The sequence below is a fragment of the Triturus cristatus genome, chromosome 4_1 (assembly GCF_964204655.1).
Source record: "Triturus cristatus chromosome 4_1, aTriCri1.1, whole genome shotgun sequence".
NCBI lineage: Eukaryota > Metazoa > Chordata > Amphibia > Caudata > Salamandridae > Triturus > Triturus cristatus.
The window spans coordinates 1014853329-1014867192 of NC_140585.1; the positions used below are offsets into that span (position 1 = coordinate 1014853329).

At 45.0% G+C, this 13864-nt stretch overlaps 1 protein-coding gene across 6 annotated transcripts in view; it reads right to left on the reverse strand.

Moving 5' to 3' along the window:
* The window catches only part of LOC146855984 (transcriptional regulator QRICH1-like), a 234324-nt gene extending 221264 nt beyond the window's left edge, over positions 1-13060 (reverse strand). Inside the window, exon 1 of one of the 6 annotated variants that reach the window (XM_085653935.1) lies at positions 12797-13060. The gene's annotated coding sequence lies outside the window, so the exon portion shown is untranslated. The remainder of the gene's footprint in view (positions 1-12796) is intronic. The other 5 variants (XM_085653937.1, XM_085653931.1, XM_085653934.1 and 2 more) reach the window with 5 other exon arrangements.
* Between the last annotated feature and the right edge of the window lie 804 nt (positions 13061-13864).

A 13864-nucleotide genomic window follows, 5' to 3' on the forward strand; every position in this document is an offset into this window, starting at 1 on the left:
TCCACATTGTTCATAAATACAGCACAGTAAAGAAAATGCCCCTGTATGTACTTTTCTTGCATTTTAGGTCTGCTTTCAACTTGATCCCAAGAGACAGGCTACGGAATGAGCTGATAAATTTAGATATGGACTACGACTTTCTAGCCATAATATATGGGGTAAAGTACCCCCTGTTGTATGTTATAATATATTTCAAATACTAGAGGGGTTTTGTGACAGTATGACCGAATCCCTCAGAGTCCGAAGGCGGAGTTCCTTTTGTAAGGTCATGGAATTGTGGGGTGACTCACAATAATTGTTTAAAGTTTTTAAGAGAATTTTATATTCCTTAATGCACATGGTCACACAGTGACCCTTCCCACAAACTACTTAAAAGCTTGGCGACTTACTTTTTCACCTGATAAAGATAGTATGGTTGCAGACAAGAGCAAAAGTCAAATGTGTAGGGTGAAATTAAACACACCACAAATCAGTCATTTGTTGCAGAAAGATATTAGAATCATTATAGGTTCGATTTTTTTTTTAAGCGTTTTAGATCAAAATGTGTAGAAACAGAAGAGAGATTCAATATTTCCCTTAATGAACATGCACAAAATAAACATGTTCCCTTATCTTATCTCCTTTTCTGCTCATCACTGTTCGTTTTAGAAAAACAAATCGAAGAATGAAAATCCAGTTTTTAATGTTTAACCTACAGCTGTAATACTGTTCTGTCACCTGGTCAAAGAAGGTAACCAAATCTCATTCTGGGCAGAGTGATGGAGTGTGAAAATGTCAGCCTTTCAGGACTGGGGATTTTGGAACAAACTGCTTTACTGATCCAGAGGCTTCCCCACAAATGCCTTGGATTTGGACATAAGTTAGTTATTAAAAAACAAATTACATACATGCTATATAGAACTTCACATTTGTGGCCAAACGTTTGGCATCTTCATCCAATTAGTTGTGCATAAGGGACAGAAAAGAACACGAGCCATCAAAGTTTACAGAAAGCTAGAAACCTCTGTCACTGCTCTTGGCTTAGAATATACACTAAAGCAGCACAAGCCCAAGCTAAATTCAAACATAAGCATGCCATGGCTAATAAAAAAGAAAGAAGTGATCAACACCTGGTGTCAGCTATTCGGGCACTGGAAAAAAGTGGCATTTCTTTGCTAACAGACCTGTTTCATGTCTCACTGTATCAAAAACACCAGTTAATGTTAAGAAATCGTCAAAAGTGCAGACTTTTTTCACTTTCCAGGAGTGGGACTCAAGAACATTGGACCAGTTGGAAAAGAAAGAAATCATTTGAACAAAACATCACAAAATAAAGAGTTTTAGGAGGCAAATGCCACAAGGACCTCTTTCATTTTGTGATGTTTTGTCCAAATCTATGTAAAGATCAGGGGCGGGGACACCTTGGGTCATTACCAAGGACGTTTTGGAGCCAGGTATTAAGGAATTATCTTGTTTTGTGATTTATGGCAAAGTTACAACTCAAACAATGACGCGATACCAGGCAAAAAGCTGGGCAATGTGGAATAAGCTCATTCCTAAAACTAAGTATTGGGAAGTATCCCAGAAAAAACACAAGAGCAGGGAGTTTTGGAATGTGGGGTCTCCATTTCCGGCACTCCTTCCCACCATGAGGTTAGAAAACTTTGATGTGAAGGCCATCGACTCACTGTGCAAATGAGGCATATTGAAAGCATGGCGTCTTATTCGGGTGCAAATCCACTTTAAACATGCGCCTTCTTTTACTTTAGAGAACAGTATTTAACAAAATTTATGTCTTATTCTCTTCTTTAGAAAGCGTAAAGAAATATGTACCATTGGTTCTTGGGGCCACAAGGGAATGAATATAAAGTACAAAAGAAAGAACTGTGTAACATCTTTTATGATTTGAGATTATGTTAATTATTAGTGTTGTATATCATTGTATGAGAAAAGGTACGTGCTGAAAGCTATCTCATTCCGATGATGCGGGGGGAGCAATAAGCACCATCAGCGGCCCTAGCAGCCAGCGGACATCAGTGAAGAGGGCAACGCTGCGTTCTAGACCATCCTACTCCAGGTTACTCCCCACCTAGTGTCTACTTAGCTGCCAGACGCACAAATTAGATCCCCGGAACCCTGGAAACTTCACTTGAAAGATACACCTGAGACTGCCTCTGTGCTGGATCTGCTGCAGTGCACCCACAGCCAACTTGTGACCTGCACCCTCGGCTGGGGACCGAGGCCCTGACTGGCCTCTTGGCAGGGAGCTGTACCGAAAACCCAAAGCAGGGGCCCGGGAGGTCGGCTATTCATACTGAGATGAATTATTTGGGAAACCTACCTGGAATCCTCCTGCCTTATTGAGTTCATCTTAACCTGGTCACATCCACTGGGCCTTCCCCTGCACGTGGATTGGAGAGCAGGGTGATCCAACTCGCCCTTGAATCCTGATCTCTCAGCCCTCTCCTTTCGGTCTGCGGTCCTCTCGCAGCGCCAAACTGCGGGGTCTTGGAAATGAGTGCATACGCTACATATCCTACAGCGCAGCTATTGTACTGGCAGTATATCTATTTCAGGACTATTGAGGCGCTGCCAATGGACACTCGCTAACCATGCCTAGATCTAAAGCTAACAAGGACCCAGACCCTACCATATCTAGAGATAATCCTGTGACCTCACTATGGATAAGATCCCATGCCCAGGCACAGCCTGCTTCAGACTCTCCGGAACTGGAGCCGGAGGGGGGGCCGCATGGAGTCTCGATCACAGGTCTTCATTAACTCTTTCCTACAGGAAATCAAGGCTGAGATCGGATCGCTTAAACAAGATTTCAAATCCGGGCTACAGGACATCCGGAGGGATGTCACTGAAATTGGAGGATGAGTAGACGATCTCGAGCACACGATGGACGCAAGAACAGAAGACCACGAAAGTCTCTGGTGTCAGATGGCAGAGCTGGAAGACCAAATCATCACTCTACAGCTCAAGCACGAAGACCTCGAAAATCGTAGTCTGCGTAATAATCTACGCATCGGGGGTCCCACGTGGAGCAGAAGGCGAAGACATCATGACCTTCACGGCGGACCTCCTGAAGGCGACCCGGGAAAATGATGACGCCTCTTTGCCCGCTCTGGATAGAGCTTACGAGTCCCTGGCTTAGGGGGTGCACAGACTTCATCTCGGATATACTAACACAGGTCCATTTCTTTGTTGAAAAAGAAGCCATCCTGAAAAAGATCCAAGGAGCCGCAGCCTTGTCATACAACGTATACTCCATCCAAATCTTTCAAGACATAGCCCACCCTACGCAGATGCAAGGATTTTACACCAGTTACGGACAAACTGCGTGAACTTACGATCAAGTACGAGTGGGGCCATCCCTTTGAGAAGATGTTCTCTTAGGAGGGCAAACGCCGAACCCTTTGTTCGCTCAATGAAGCAAAAGAGCTTCTCCATCTCCCGTTGGAGCAGGGCAAGGGAGTCTTCCCATCTCCACGTGGACGACCCGGAAAGCTTTTCCGACTGGAATGGTCTACTGTCCCACCGCCTAAGTGCAGGAAGCATCCCAAGGACCAGGACTCATCTCCAGGCAAGCAAGACATTATCAATCACTTCCGGACCCTGAATGACTCTCTCCCACAACCTCGAACTCCTGGTCATACGGAATGATTTAACTAGACACACTCATAGCTCCGATTCCTCAAGATTTATTCTGGTTTTCTGTACTCAAGTCCACTTATGGAGGCCCAAATGTATGCAACAGAACCAGGTACCTCAGGGCGATGGATAGATGAACCTCTGCTATGGAAACATGGGTAAACTTGCTTTTGTAATGGACCCCCTAGCATTGCCCTTGACCAATACGACATCTACTCTTCACTCCTGCCAGTGCGTGTTGGCGGTTGGTGAATCCTTTTGCATCTCGTGCAGTGGGCTGCCGGAAGCGGAGACCTGGAAATCTGCTTGCGCCTGCCACTTTCCCCCACGACTATAGTGTCACATAGAAGAACTACCTCTTCAGAGTGGCCCATTCTGTGAATTATGGGCTATTCCTTGACGACACTGAACTTGGTTGGCCCTGTTTGTAGTTTGTTGTTGATGATATTCCCCCCAACCCTTCTTCCCTTCACCATCACTACCCCGTAGATGGTCTTTCGAGAGGGGGACATGGCTGGATTTCTCCAACCCGACTAACCTATTCTGTAACTTGGCGACCCCTACTCACTTAAGCAGCATAATACGCACTCTCCCACATCTCATTGTCTCTCGTGGTCCCATGTGTACTAGCGTTTACATAAGCTACCTATACATTCCCACCTTGTGGATACTCCTACCGGGATGTCAATGATAACTCTATTTAAGTTTCTTTCACTCAATGTGAAGGGAGTTAACTCCCCCAATAAGAGACGCCAGGTCTGGCACTATTTGCTTCTACAAGCCCCTGACTTTATATTCCTCCAGGAGACCCACCTGGTCTCCGCAGACACTCGTCTCATGGCACACCCTAAATATTCACTACAATATTGGGCCTGTTCCTCTACCAAGACCGCTGGAGTATCCATACTACCGAGGGCTGGTATCGCAGGGAGGACTACTGGGGTGGTGAGGGACACTGGGGGTCTATTTCTTACACTTCAGATACAATGGGGCACACGTCATTTGATTCTTCTAAACATTTATGCACCTAATCAACCACAGGATATGTTCCTGCGCTGCCACCTATGAGACCTGCTAAAACCTTTGGAGGATGAGATTATCCTCAGGGGAGACTTCAAGCTGGTGTGGGATATGCTGGGACAGCAGCGCACCAGCATATCATGGACACAGGCGCTATGTCGGCGGCCTTTAAGAATAGCATCACTAACTTAGGTCTACTAGATGCCTGGAGATACCTCCACCCTGACATCACAAACTATTTATTGTTTTCCCACGTCCATCGCTCATATTCGCGAATTGACTAGTACTTGCTATCCTTTCCCCTGATTTCTCTTTTAACTGCTGCGGAGATATCTGACATCTCAATTTCTGATCATGCCCATGTCTCGATTTCTCTCCAACCTCCCAACATACAGCGCAAAGCTCACCCCCAATGGAGATTCCCTCCTCAAGCCCTGCACGACCCAGTGGATGAAGCAGGCATACGGAAAGAGATTGAGGCCTTCTTTATAGTCAATGACACCTCAGACACGTCTGAATCTGTCAGATGGTATGCCTTCAAGGCAACTATCCAGGGAGTTATCTTGTCTATTGGTATGGCCCGCTCCCGGGAAGCTTGTCTCCTTGAGTCGACCCTCACTGCCGACAAAGCGTTAGAGCGAAAAGATCAACAACCCTCGCTACAAAACAGCTTGCAGCGCTGCGAGGCCAGCTACGCCTACATCGCATCGACAAAGCAGAACGCGCCTTACTAGCTCTCAAACAAAATTCTATACGGGTGGAGGTAAGGTGGGTAAGTGCCTTGTGCGACGCCTGAAGACCCAAGCTACGCGTGCCCACATTTCCAAGCTTAGGCAACCAGAGGGCTCTTGGGCCACATCTGAACTTGATAAAGGCCTAACTCTCTAAAGCTTCTACAAAGAGTTGTACACAGCTGACCCTTGTGCCCCAGAAAATATTGCCTCCTTCCTTGACTCCTGCCCCCGGGAACCTATCAGCTCCCATCACACAAGTCTTCTAGATGAGCCAATATCGCTGGGGGAGATAGCAAAAGCACTAAAACAGCTCCCACAAGGAAAAAACCCTCGGCCTGATGGTCTCACTGTTGCTTTTTATTGCACCTTCTATCCGCAGCTCAAAAATCACCTTCTGCCCCTTTTTAGGTCTTGCCTAGCAACGCGGCGCATGCTGCTTGCCTTGGCGAGATCTATTGTCGTCAGTTTCTGTTCGGAAGGGGGACAGGAGCAGTGCACGCGCCGGGACAGGCGATGTGCACGTTCGCGGTTCCGGACGGCTTGCGCACTGCTCTCCTCCCCTCACCCTGTCTATGTTTGCTCACACTCTGTCCCCGTAACGTGAGGCCGCTCAAGAGCTCCATGTGAAGTGCACTGGGGTGGCGAGGACTTTGTTGCCGTTTGTAGCTGGGCCAGGCTGTTAGATGTTTGGAGCCGGGGGGGTGTGCCGCTCCCGTCCCACCCAGCACCGTTGAACAGGTTAGTGGCAGTGCTGCGGCATTGTGTGAGGGTGTGTGTAGCCGGAGGGCTGCTTGTTCTTAACTTTCGCTGCTTCTTTAAACAGCTGCTCGGACATAGACCAGGATTGCATTTTGTGGTGTAGCAGGTTTCAAGCAGGAGGCCCCCCCAGCCCCATCCTTTGTTAAACAAGCCCATGAAGATGGCCTTCAGTCCACGGGCGGGCTGAGAAGTCTAAAGTCTTTAGGGATGTTAAAGGGCGCTGGTGCGCCACTTTCATCACTTATTTCCTGCACTAATTCCTACTTGGGTGGGGGTGGTGTCGCAGGGCGGGGACCTATTACATTTATCACTAATTATGGGATGTTAATGCTTGGTTGCAAAGGGGATGAGCGGGCCATTAATGCCACATGACTGCCCGCTTTCACCATCAGGTGTGCGCGCACAAGCACTGCGCAGGAACCCAGGCCAGGCGAAAACTGGGTTCAGGGCTAGGGCCTCCAAGGAGCAGGGCACAATGAGGGGTCAAGATCAAACTTTCCTCCTCCTCACCCTCTTCTTCACAGTGGCCTTCACCCATGACCCTCTCATCTTCCACCTCTCCCCTCTTAGGCATTTGTTTCTTGCTCCCCCCATGTCCCCTCTTGCCTGCCTTACATGCTGTGTGAGTCATGCAGCGCCTTATGTATGACCTATGTTTCCAAGCGCTGTAATATCATATGCTACTACTACCCAACTAAACATACTTCATTCATTGACTCAGAAAGATGAATGTCTGACGGCCCTGCTTTCATACAGACAACTCTTCAGCACACATTTTCTTGTTCCCTTCAAATACTTTTATTTTGCTCTTCTGAGGTCTCAATTTCTCGCTCTCTACTTTTTTGCTCTTCCACATCCTCACGTTCTTTGTTACTTTTCTATATATTTAGTGTGCTTTACTAGAGTTTCCTTATTTTTATGCCTTTACTTCTTTTTTCTCACCTTATCCTTTAATCTCTTCTGCCTTTAAATTCTCTGGTCTGTTCCATCCACTCCGGTCTCCTGTTCTCGCTTCCTGACATTCTCCTCTTTCACCAAGTCTTTTCAGTTCATAAACATATACAGGGTTATTTACTAATATTTTACACAAGCGCTTCTGCAAAACGACACAAAGCACTTACGTTGATTCACGAACCATTTTAAAAAGCTGCAGGTGCAACCGAACATTGTGCAGCGTAACCCTTAGTAAAAAAAAAAAAAAAAAAGAAAACTCACTTTATTTTGATTCTGGTTCTCTTTCCTACTCCTCCCCCTTTGCTCCCATACAGACTCCAGTATTTCCCCCTCCCCCTTTGCCTCCATGAAGACTTCACCATTTCCCCCTTACAAGCAGCCCAAACTACCCCTGCTAGATGTGGTTTATTTTGTGCCTGCTTTATTGGTAACCACAGTGTGCCCTAACCTGCATCAGTGTCTATAGCAGCCCAAATTAAACTCAAACTCTACATTCAGAAGAACCAAAACAAGCATTGCCAGTGCCAATAAGTCTTATAAATGAAAGCACCTTTAAGTCACTAGTGAGTTTAGGCATTCAATAAATCATCATAGATGCACTCTAATACTCACTTGCACCCATTCACATACTCATTCTTACATCCACCAACTTCCCCATCCGTAGTAAAATAATTACACAAGCTCAACAAACAAAAATGCAAGATAAAGTGAAAGACTAAAAGTAGAAACAAGCATTTGTGATGCAATACGTCTCATATTACCAGAATCAAGGTTGGCAGTAAAAGAGGCGCAGTTACTGCCAGCCTTGCTTCTCGTAAGCAATGACTATAAGTACAAAGAGCGCGTTTGCACACCGCTTGCAGGTTTTCAAAACACATAAATAAAAGGCATGGTCATTTACAAGGCCAATAGCTCAAACTCTCACAAATGTGAGACCTATTGCATTGCAAATGCTTGTTAATAATGTCACTGACACCACTGGACTCACTCCAACCATGTCAGAGGCTGAAGTAGAGTTGGTCCTAAAACCAGGTAATAGCCCCTTCCTCTGCACATCTTATCGACCCATTGACCTCTTAAATACCGACGTGAAGATCTATACAAAGGTCCTCCCAAATCGTCTAGAGCCTTATCTACCTGGTATTATCAACCCAGACCAGACTGGATTTATCAGCCACCGCCAAAGCGCAGACAATATTCGTTGTATAGCCCACATTATCGAAAAAGTTCAATACAGGGACATTCTTGCCTGCCTGGTGTCATTGGATGCAGAGAAGGCATTTGACTGGGTGGACTGGTGCTTTTTCAGGGAGGTCCTACACCGAATAGGATTTGGCCCTACCATGATTTCCAGATTGATGGCCCCTTACACTCAACCGACCACACGTATCCGCATCAATGGCTGCCTCACTCCTCCCACTGCTATACATAGGGGCACTAAACAAAGGTGCTCTGTGTCCCTACTCTTATTTGCCCTGGTGGTGGAGCCTCTAGCAATTGCTGTACGCCGCTCACCCACCATCTCGGGCATTCCTTTTGCGGGATATGAGCACAAGATTTCTCTATTGGCAGACAACCTTCTTTTTGTTTCTTACTACTCCAGCCTCATCCCTTCCGGAATTAGCATCACTCCTGCTCTCCTTTGAAGAAGCCGCTGGCTTCAGGATCAACTTAGCCAAATCCCATGCCCTGAAACTCACCCTCCCGTCTTCAGAGATTCAAGAATTACAGAAGCTGATCCCATTGAAATTGTCTGAAAGTTCGATACGATATTTAGGATTGGATCTGACTCCCTCACTATCCGTAGGTGGCGAACCTCTCTCTCTCTCTCTCTCAAGGCTTCCCAGTAGTGCATACATAGCTACCTCTACAAAAACTGTCCTAGATATAACAGACAAACTTTCGATATCTCGGGGCTTGACCTCATTCCCATCCCCCAACACCCCTATAGCACAGAACCCCACTTTACCGCCTGCCCTCCAACCTCACGCCTTCCAATCTTGGACAGAGGGCAAGTGTCGCGTAATTCAGGACTTATTACAGGGGGCCACATTAATCACTTTTGAACAATTCAAAAAATCGTTTCATCTTACAGACAATGCAAGAATGCAATATTATTAACTTAGACACTGATTGCTTTCCTCTGCATACACACAAGGAGCGACTAGATCGCTTACTACCTTTGAAGCCCTAGTTTGGGCCTTTGAGGGATCTAGGAGATGGATCTCTAACACATACAAAGTGTTACAACACTCACAACAACCCCAGCCCCACACATACCAAAACCAATGGAATATGGATCTTGGAGGGGAGGTCTCCTCAGAGAACTGGAACCGACTTTGGCGAGACATACCTAAAATATACCAAAGCATCCCCCAACACGAATCGGCCTATTCATTTATGACACGGTGGTACTTTACCTTCGCCCGTCTCCAACGGATGAATCCAGGTTCCCTCCCAACATGTTGGAGATGTCAGAGAGGAACAGGTGATTTCATCCACAATTGGTGGTCTTGCCCCAACCTGACATTTTACTGGAAGGAGCTCTTCAGTCACATTAAAGATACGGTGGAATTCCCCGTACCCATCTCTCCGTCAGTGACTCTCTTGGGCATTAGACCCCCACAATTAACAGCTACGACACTCTCTGATTGGCGCCTAATAGCACAAATGCTGGGGGCGGCACGACAGACCATAGCTTTACGTGGGAAGAAACCTTCCCCTCCACCTACAGCGACGTGGTTTCTTCAGCTGTAGCATGTCTTGGTCCTAGGATTGCTTACCGCCCATCTTAATCACACAGACACCAAATTCACCCACACTTGGCAACCATTACTTCAACACTTATCCCAGATTGAAAACACTCGCTTTATCCCTCCACGACTTCCAGCGCTGCAGCTATTTGAAGATTCCCTTCTACCTTACTCAAGAGGTACAAGCCAGTCTCCCCCTACTCCACAGGATCATGGTGAGGGGTCTCCCTCCTCCTAGAGGATTTCAGCTACCCACCCCCTGGACACTCTTAGCGCATCTCCCTCCCCCCACCCTTCCTATTTGTTTTTTATTTTTCTTCCCCCCCACTATTCTATTGACGAGGGGAGTATTTATTAACTCCATTTCTCATTAGCGCCATCACGCAAGCTCCAACACATTTTCAATATAATTCGCTGGTAGGTACAATTCCTACTCATATAACCCCACTATTGGGTCAGCGCCCCCAGGACCTCCATAATACCTTTGTTCTCTCAAATTGGGGAAGCTCTTATTAAAATAGGGATCTTGTCAACTTTTGAATTTATCTAGCCCCCTATTCCTCTCTGGCTATTTTGCTACACACTATAATTTAAAACAAATCTATGCCAATGTATTATGTTAATTGATAAACATATTGTTTTATCTTTGTTATCCCCTCATCCTTTATTGTCTTTTCGTATTGTAATAGAAGAACTTTCGCAAGGATAAGTCAACGTACCATGTTATCAGTGATGTACTTTGCTTTGTTTCCCCCTTTTTGTTTTCCTGTTCAATTTATATTTAATAAACAGAGTTGAAAATAAAATGCTGAGGAGTACATGTTTAATAAAAGTTTATCACATTAGCTATATGCTTGCACTCCCTTTTGCTGCACCTTTTACCATGAACACACAGGAGGCTCTGCCAATAACTTTATTATTTTAGAGAGGCAGTCCCTCACATTTTCTAAAAATCCGTGTTCCTTGCCATCGCGTCTTGGTATTTATGCATCCTGACACAAAATCATAAACCAGGAGCAAAAGTCAGGGGATTGTGAGAAGGTGTTCACTTAGGTCATAAAAAAAGAAAAGTTCATCCTAAACAAACAAAATTGACTTTTGTACAGTGAATGTACAAGTGTACACAATATACAGGTAAGCACAATACATGTTTGCCTTTCTCTTTCTTAGTTAAGAGGTCCACAACTCTGCATACCCTAAGACCGTTATACTCTTACACTATCTGCACAGGTGTTGGGACTGCGAATATTGCTTAACCTCAAAACAGTCGGTTGACATATCGGCACACCGGGTGGAGGGATGGCTGCACAGCCTCGCTGCATAGAAAAAGTGGTGATTTGGAAAGCAGTTTAAGCAATGCTAAACGTGGCGAAAGAGTGGTTAAGACATACTCTGTCTATGGATCCAGTCTCACTAATTGTATTGTAGCTTTTACATAGCGTTTCATAACCACTGAAGCAGCATCAAAGCATATGGGACGGATTGCACATCACACCATGGGCAAGCGTACTTAAATCTAATGGACAGAATGTGTTAAATTGATTAGTAAAATAACCCTCGCACCCATGGAAAAGATTAATGTGCATGCTCTGCCTAGTGCTTGATTTACAGCTCAGGTTAAAGGGTCTGTAACCTGCCACATTATCGTGCGTCACAGAATCAAATTTTATTTATCCATAGAGACTAGTGGTTATGTCAAACATTAATTTGCATCCTTTATATTAGACTGTCTTGGTACAGCTTGTAGTGGACGTGACAATTCTGCCGAAAGGCAGCATATTTCTGCCCTTTCAGGCATTTTCGCTTTTTTTCTCCATTTTCACGTCTATAAAATGATGAATTCACACCAATAAAAGCTACATATACTAGCCTCTTCCAACACCTTTTATATACTAGGGTTCTTAAAAAAAAGTTGGTTCTTGCAATCGTTTATACCACATTTGTTTATGAAAAACTTTGATAAATCACTTGATGTTTATTTTCCATTCAGTACTGTGGTATGTTTCCTCGAGATTTTTGCTGCCAAATGCGTCAATATTTTTCGATAAAATAAGAGAAGACTCATCATCAGCATCTTTAAAATGGCAGGTTTCATTTTAGTAAATCAATAAGGTAGCTAAACTATTAAAATACAAATCTAAAATAACGTGATTAACAAGCCTTTGGCAACGAACCTACAATACAAAATATATCAACCGTAATTTTCCTCAGAGATCCCTTAAACACTGATTACAACATATGCAGAAGCTGGTCCTTAGCTACAAACAGTTAACTCCAGTTATTCAATAGTGGTGTTACGTATATTATTAAGTAAGTTCTGGATGATTTCAATTTTCTGTGATGCACTCAGTTATGATTTTCTCATGAGAAACGTCAAACTATTTGCATCAGAATAAAGTGGAAACAGGAGTGCGTAATAACCCACACCCGTTGTATGTGCTGTAAAAAAAACATAGCAGGAAGTGCTTAAGGTAAAACCGATGTTATTTCACATTCAAAGGTCTGACGCACAAAGGAGAAAGAACTATACGGCCTGACTCGAAGACTTCAACTTGGCCCTTGTAAGCTGCGAGTACAAAAGTTCATAGACTGTACTATAATTTTTTGCTACCTTCACATTCAACTTAGAAAAGAAGGAAACTGAATGCGTAAACCTAACAGGACTGGACATTTCGGAAGTTTAGTGGGTCAACGCTTTGGTATTAAGCGCAACTACTCTTAGTGTCACGTATGAGCAAAGCAAGTGCCACACAAAAGGACACTGCGGATATAGATAGGTCACACATACTAAGAACTGAAAACATGGTAGGTATGGAAGAGGACTGTTTACAGGTGTCTCTGACCCACGCGTAGTGTGGTTCGAGGCTGCCCGGTTTTGGTCATTTGGTGCCTACGCAGGAAGCAGGTCCCGTTTGCCAGCCCCGACCCCAGATCTTTTACCTTCCTCTTACTTCCCGGACGTGAGCGATTTCCGGGCGGCTCTGTGGCGCGCCGCATCTACGGGGAGGTGGAGGAAGAAGAGAAGGATCTCGAAGGAGAGACGTACGTGGTCTTTGCACGTCCTGCGATACCCGTCGATCAGCGGCGGCTTAGATCGCAGCACTAGCGGCTGCCATCTTGTCACGAACTCCGAACCTGCTCCGCTGGCAGCCAATGGAGGCTGCGCTGCCTCAGCCCCCGGTGCTGGGAGGCGCGTGACGCGACGCGTTTGCGTAGCGCTGAAGAGAGAGAGGGCCATAGCGTCTCGATATTGTGTTCAAGAATCAGTAGTAGAAGTATTTACAACATTCATTTATTTTCCATTCCTTTAAAGTGTTATGCGTAACAGGCTGCAATTGCACACAGTGCTGGATTTGAGTGACAACACGCAGGAATACCGCCACTGTATTTGTGTGGATCCGGATGTGTTGTAATGAAGACACATAGTAAATCTTGTGAAGGTCTTCTTTATTCGCAACTCTGCACAACGTACAACCGGCTCATTCCCAACTGTCACCAACAGCTGTCAGTCCGGACCGAGACCGGAACATTCCAATGACAGAATATAGGGAAACCGCGGAACAGTCCAAGGGAAGAGCACATAAACAACTTCCATGACTTTAACTGTTGAAAAGTCTGAACAATGGTATCAACACAATACTCATAAACATACGAAGTCTGGAGAGTATGAATAATCACAACATGATTCATTCACTAACTTTCGTTGCTACGTTTTGTTATGAATATGTGTATTACATCCCCACACCTTGTCGCTTACTCCTTTTAAGTAGCGTGTAATAACATGGAGAAAATAATACGTTTATAATAAACGTACTGAGTTAACGTGTAGGCTTTAATGAAATATAAAATTGCTTTTAACTGCAAAAATTCTAGCAGGTGTAGAATCCACCCAGTTCTGGAGTACACAAATGACTACGCCATACACAGAGCTCTGTAATAAACATAGTTCTTCTTCGACATGCAGCTGTTAACTGAAGCACTGCGTTATAGACTTTGCTGCAGTGGCAG